A 6,110-nucleotide genomic window follows, 5' to 3' on the forward strand; every position below is an offset into this window, starting at 1 on the left:
TAACCCCTCTGCCTGCCTGCCTGATTGCCCCTAACAACCTCTGTCTGCCTTCATGATCACTCCTAACTGCTCCCCTGCTGGCCTGATCACCCCTAACCGCCTCTGCCTCGCCCCGCATGCGGGACCCAGGATTCCCTCCTCTGGCTGGTCACAGGCACCTGGGACCCAGGCCGGCTTCACCTGGGCTGGCTGTAGCTGAAGGGGACCATGGGTGGGCAGCTTTGCCTGGGCCGCAGTCACAGGTGCTGGCGCACCTGGCATCGTGAGGCAGGCGGCTTGTCCCTCTCCTGGGTCGCAGGTGCAGGCGCTAGCGCCCGGGACTGTGAGGTAGGTGGCTTGTCCCTTTCCTGGACCGTAGGCCCAGGTGCAGCCACTGGCACCCAGCACTGTGGGGCATGTAGCTTGTCCCTCTCCTGGGCTGCAGATCCAGGTGCAGCCGCTGGAGCCCAGGATGGGAGGGCGGACAGCTTGTCCCTTTCCCAGGCCGCAGCCTGGCTGGTCCCCATTCCTCTCTCCCCAATGTTGAGTGTCTGAGCCGTTATGGTGTGACGGCATGAGGGTGTGATGACCACTTGCATATTAGCTCTTTATTATATAGGATTATTGTATTATTTTAGGGATGACAGCTGTAAGCCCACTTTTGCCCCACCCTGTAATTTGTGGCTGCTGCACACATCATCTCCATCTTACATGTGAAAAATGGAGCCTGAGCATTTCCCTGGTTAACTAACTACCTGATGGTTACAACCCAGAGAGAGACTAAAATGATTCCACACCGAAAAGTCCAATGTGATATTCGGAGGATGAAAGAAATTCATGACCAACTCATGTTTGACGCTCACCTATTGCCGCGGGGGCTGCTCATTTGACCAACTCATGCCCAACTAATAAACCAAAGATGTTATTTAAAGAGTTTATCTTGGTCACAGCTCTTTATTAGCCTTGTTTGTCTTGTAGGTCTAACTTTGGATTTCAAAAGTTTTGCATTTAAGGCAGAGAGTTAAGCACACTGGAAGGTCCATGCAAATCATAGGGCCCCAAATGCCAGTCCACATATATGTTTGGCCCATACAGTGTTTAAAGAAATTATTTTTGGTCAACATTTTAAAATTGGGAGGTTACTAGTATATATATTTAAGTGTTGATTTCTGGCTTCTCTTGAAAACCAACAGATCTGGAACATTGGGCCTGAATTTCTGCATGACAGTTCTGCTTGAGTAAAAGTGGCTGCGCCTCAACATGGGGCTTTCCTGTTTGCTTTGGGCCCCACCACCCCCACAAAATATGCATATGCCCTGATACTCAGCAGGCTTCACTGATTTATATTCCTGTTTGATCCTTTGTGCAGAGAATGCTAACTGTCCCCCAATATTACATTCTCCCCTTGTTCTATAGTAATGCTCCAGGTGGACTCATGACTACATTTCCCAGCCTCCCTTGCAGCTAGATGTCATCATGTGACTAAGTTCTGGCCAACAGCATGAGAGTGAAATTGATGTTTGGAACTTCCAGGCTGTGCTTTTAAAGTAAAGGAGTGTGGCCTTTCTTACTCCTTTTCTTCTTCTTGACAGCTGGAATGTGGACATGGCGGTGGGAGCTGGAGCAGCCATCTGACATCACAAGATGGAAGCTATGTAATGAGAATAGCAGAGCATTAAAAAAAAAAAAAGGAGGAGGAAACTGGGTCTCCAACAAGGAGCCCCATACCTCCTCTGGAAAGCTTATGCTCAGACCGTTACATCAGAGAAATACGCTTCCGTTTTTGTTTCTCTCTTTCACAGCAGCCTCAACTGAATCTGAATGAACATATCCTGGCGAGTAGTTTTTCCTTGTAAATGGGACCCATGAAGGACGCGTCAAATCAAATGGCACCAAGAGCTGAGATGAGGTATAACCCTCTTCAGGGTACAAGCCTCATTGGAAAACCCTGCCCACGCCTCACAGGCGCCACTTGCAGGTGGTACCACTTCCCGGCTGTGGATGGGCTTGTTCACATGGCTCCTTAGGGGCCTCTGTTCCCCACAGCTGCGTGTCTCGGGTTCACAGGCCACTGTGCCACATGCTCATCTCCACCTTGTCTTGGAAGGCCACCCCTGACGCATCTCGGCCCTCCCACCTTTTCTCGGCAGTGCCCTCAGAGCGGAAGACGAGGAGGAAGTTCTCGGTGGGTACCGTTCTGGCTCCCAAGTGGCCGCCACGTCTTCCTGGGCTAAGTGTGGACCCACAGAGGGTCCTTGCAGTTTCGAAATGACCAGCCCCCGCTGAGCTCAGTGACCGTGAAAGACTGGATCTGGAAATGACTTCTAACAAAAAAAGATGTAGCTACCTCCCCAGGGACAGCGCCCCAGATGACAGGTTATTGTGTTCCTTAGAATGATGAATGAAAGTACTGAATGAGGGAGTCCCATGCCTGCCAAAGACGGCTGTGCCCGCCAGCAGAGTGAAGGACGAGCCTGAGGGCTGAGGAAGGCTGCAGGGAGAGCATAAGGCTCAAGATGGAAAATCATGAATCAAATGACACTTTCAAGAAAGAACACATTTTGGACATCATAAACAGAAAAATAAACCAACTTCCAGAAGCAGAAAGAAATCTACTTGAACATGGATCAACATATGTTGGGCTTAATGCTGCTCTCCGGGGCCTAACAGCCGTCTTTCCCACGCATCTTATATGTGACAGAGGCTTGTATAGCTGCTGGGTCACCAATGGTAGTGATCCCATTTCTGACAGCGAACGTAACTTACAAAAGTTTTGTAAGTTTACCATTGAGTACAGGTGATTTGCATTGTGAAACCTGTACCATCACACGAGGTGGACTGGCTGGGCTTGTTTTTGGGGGTCTGCACCCTATTTTTTTGGCTACTCCTGTGAATGGTGGCCTAGCAGCCAGCTGTGCCTCAGCCCTGCTACCAGAGAGAGGACACATCTTAACCCACTGGATCAGAATGTCTCAACCTATCTTTAGAAAGATGTTATTTCCCATTTTGCTCCAGGCTGGGTTTTCAGCATACCTTAGTTCTAGGCAATATAAACTGCTTATAAAGACTTTTCAATTACCTGAACCTGGCCTAAAAATTCAGCTATTGTTAAGCAAATGTATACACAAAAATAAAACTGTAAGAATAAAAAAGAAAAAAGAAAAAAAGGAAGTACTGATAGAAATTCAGGTAATAATAACGCCAGGCTCTGTGGTATAGTCTTTGACAAGGAGTCCTCCAATCCAGGACTACTTTGGGGGAACAGATGGGGAAAGAAAAGAACTACTGTTTAATAAGCACTTAAACCCTAGCTGGTTTGGCTCAATGGATACAGTGTTGGCCTGTGGATCAAAGGGTCCTGGGTTCGATTCTGGGCAAGGCCATGTACCTTGGTTACAGGCTCCTTCCCGGCCCAGGGCCCTGGTCCAGGCTCATGCAGGAGGCAACTAATTGATGTGTTTCTCTAACATTGATGTTCCTCTCTGTCTTTCCCCTTTCCTTCCACTTTCCTTAAAAATCAATGGAAAAATATCTTCAGGCAAGGATTTATTTTTTTTAACTTATTTTTATTTTTAAAATATATTTTTATTGATTTCAGAAAGGAAGGGAGAGGGAGAGAGAGGAGGAAATATCAATGATGAGAGAGAATCATTGATTGGCTGCCTCCTGCAGGCCCCCTACTGGGGACCAAGCCCGCAACCCAGGCATGTGCCTTTGACCAGAATTGAACCTGGGACCCTTCAGTCCGCAGGCCAACACTCTATCCATTGAGCCAAACTAGGTAGGGCTCAGGGGAGGATTTAAAAAAAAAAAAAAAAGCACTTAATGTCCCATAAATGTATTGTACATTTTCTCATTGAATCATCTCAGAAGCCCTGTGAGGAGGTATTATAACTATTCTTTCTTAAAGCCGAAATGCTAAATAAAGTAATTTGTCAAAGATCACACAGCTTGGAAGCAAAAAAGCCAGGATTTTGATGTTCTGGTGATTTATTTTCAGTCCATATCACTCAGCCTCATGGACTCTCTAAGGTTAGCCTAATCAGAAGGTGGAGGCGAGCAAGATCATGGCCAAATCACTGGGGATGGAAGTATCTCAGTGCGGGGGCTAGTGTGTAATGGAGGCAGAAAAGCAATAAAAGAAAGTGGGAGGCCAGCTGGCATGGCTCAGTGATTGAGAGCCGACCTATGGACCAGGAGGTCATGGTTTGATTCCAGGTCAGGGCACATGCCTGGGTTGCGGGCTCGCTCATCAGTAAGGAGCATGCAGGAGGCAGCTGACCAATGGTTCTTTCTCATCACTGATGTTTCTAACTCTCCCTCCCTCTCCCTTCCTCTCTGAAATCAATTTTAAAAATATTGTGAAAAAAAAGAAAGTGGGAGACATGAAGAGACTGTATACCTGCATCAATCAGATCATCGTAAGGCCCTACAACTTAAAGAAGATTTCAAAACAAGTGCAACTCGCTGATGCCTGAGGGAGGAGCGATTGTGGAAGAGGGAAGTTGGCCGATATGCATGGGGAGAGCTGGCCTCACAGCAAGATGAAATCACTCTGAAAACTAAATGTTACTGCCCTCTTTGCATTGCAGGATACTGCTGAATAATTGGTTGGTAGGATATGAAGTAGAGAAGAAATTACAGCTTAATAGGCAAGACAGAGGGGTCCATGTTTCTGCTTATTGAAGTACGTGTGCTTCTCCCTTTCCTGGAAAATTCTTTTGCCATGTGTACCCAGGTCACTCTTTGATATGCAAGGCCTCTGTGTCCATTCAGACTGTTCTGCAAGATCAAAGGGAGAAAATGTTCCCAAAACGCTCCCTGGGGCCCTGAAGGTCATCAAGCATCAGACAAAATCATGCCAACATTCCTTTCGCTATTATCACTTACCTCTGCCTCTTCAGAGAGGCAGTTCATCTTTACGTCCATTTAGTGCTCAGATGTTTTCTGACAGCATCAGTGAAAACCCACTCAAAGTCAAAGACTAGCCTTTTAGACACAAGACAAATGTCAGTTCTGTTTGGCACAAAGTGGCTGCTAACAAATCTTTTAAGATATTTCTTTCTCTCTCAGCTATGGATGGGTGTCTGACAGCTCCAACTCCTTTAACTCTAAACCAATTTGTAAGACAGATAAAATCCTCAGCAATGGAGACGTGTCTAAGGTGCAGCTGTTTACACTTCAGCGGTGGTGGTGGTGGTGGTGGTGGTGGGGACAAGCTGGGTCCCAGATATATTCCAGCTGCAACAAGAATGAGATCCTCTCCTCTGGGTCAGTCTTGCTCTTTCTACAGAATGGGTCTCCGATGAGTGAATAACGTTCTCCATACAGGAGCAGAAAAGGATATAAAATAGAAGCATCGATGAGGCAGAGAGAACGATGCCTCCAAGCCTATCTGCAGTTCAACAAACCTTATGCTTGTGTGGGCGTGGCAGCAGGGTGAGGCTGGAGAGGAGATCTGCAGAGAGCTCCAGGGGAGGGCAGGGGTCCTGAGCAGGATGGGGACATCTGGTTTTCAGAAGGCTTCTCGAGGATTCCATCGTGCAGAAGCTTTCCAGAGCTAGCATGTGGCTCCATGATGCTGGGGACTCTGTTCCCTTCTATCTTTTATTCTCTGCTATTTTCAATAGGTAGCTTCCTTCCAGTGAGGTCAGATGGTAGCCAGGTAGTGGTCAAAGGTTGCTTCGCTCATCATTCTTTATGAACGTTGCTTTGCTAATGAGAACATGGACTCCTGCTAGACTTGGGGTCAGGGAAGGAGACAAAGGAATATGATGAGCTACTAGTGCAGTTGGCAGCTTAAAATTCATTGCATCAGCTTGGGGAGGTGAGGGACATGGGTGGAGGTGGAAGAGGACACAGAAGGGATAAATGATGATGGGAAAAATGAAATTAAAACAATTCCAAAAAATCCATTGCATCACCAAGTTCTCTGAGTTAAGTCTCTCGCCCACCTTGCTTTGATAAACTCAGAAATGCAGCCCTCAGCTCTCCATTGCTGTAACCTGGCCTGGTTGGGAGGAAGTGAAACTAATTTGGGCAAAGACACATCCTGTCTGCCTGTCCATGCTTCCTGTGAGGTCCTGAGGTAGAAGCAAGGGGTTACATATATTGGGCTAGAATATTAGGGA

General features: G+C 47.2%; 1 pseudogene; it reads left to right on the plus strand.

Moving 5' to 3' along the window:
• The first annotated feature begins 2,470 nt into the window (after positions 1 to 2,470).
• Positions 2,471 to 3,198, plus strand: LOC102773894 (annotated as a pseudogene).
• The last annotated feature ends 2,912 nt before the right edge of the window (positions 3,199 to 6,110 follow it).

This window comes from Myotis davidii, unplaced genomic scaffold (assembly GCF_000327345.1).
Source record: "Myotis davidii unplaced genomic scaffold, ASM32734v1 scaffold235, whole genome shotgun sequence".
In the NCBI taxonomy this organism is placed as follows: Eukaryota; Metazoa; Chordata; class Mammalia; order Chiroptera; family Vespertilionidae; genus Myotis; species Myotis davidii.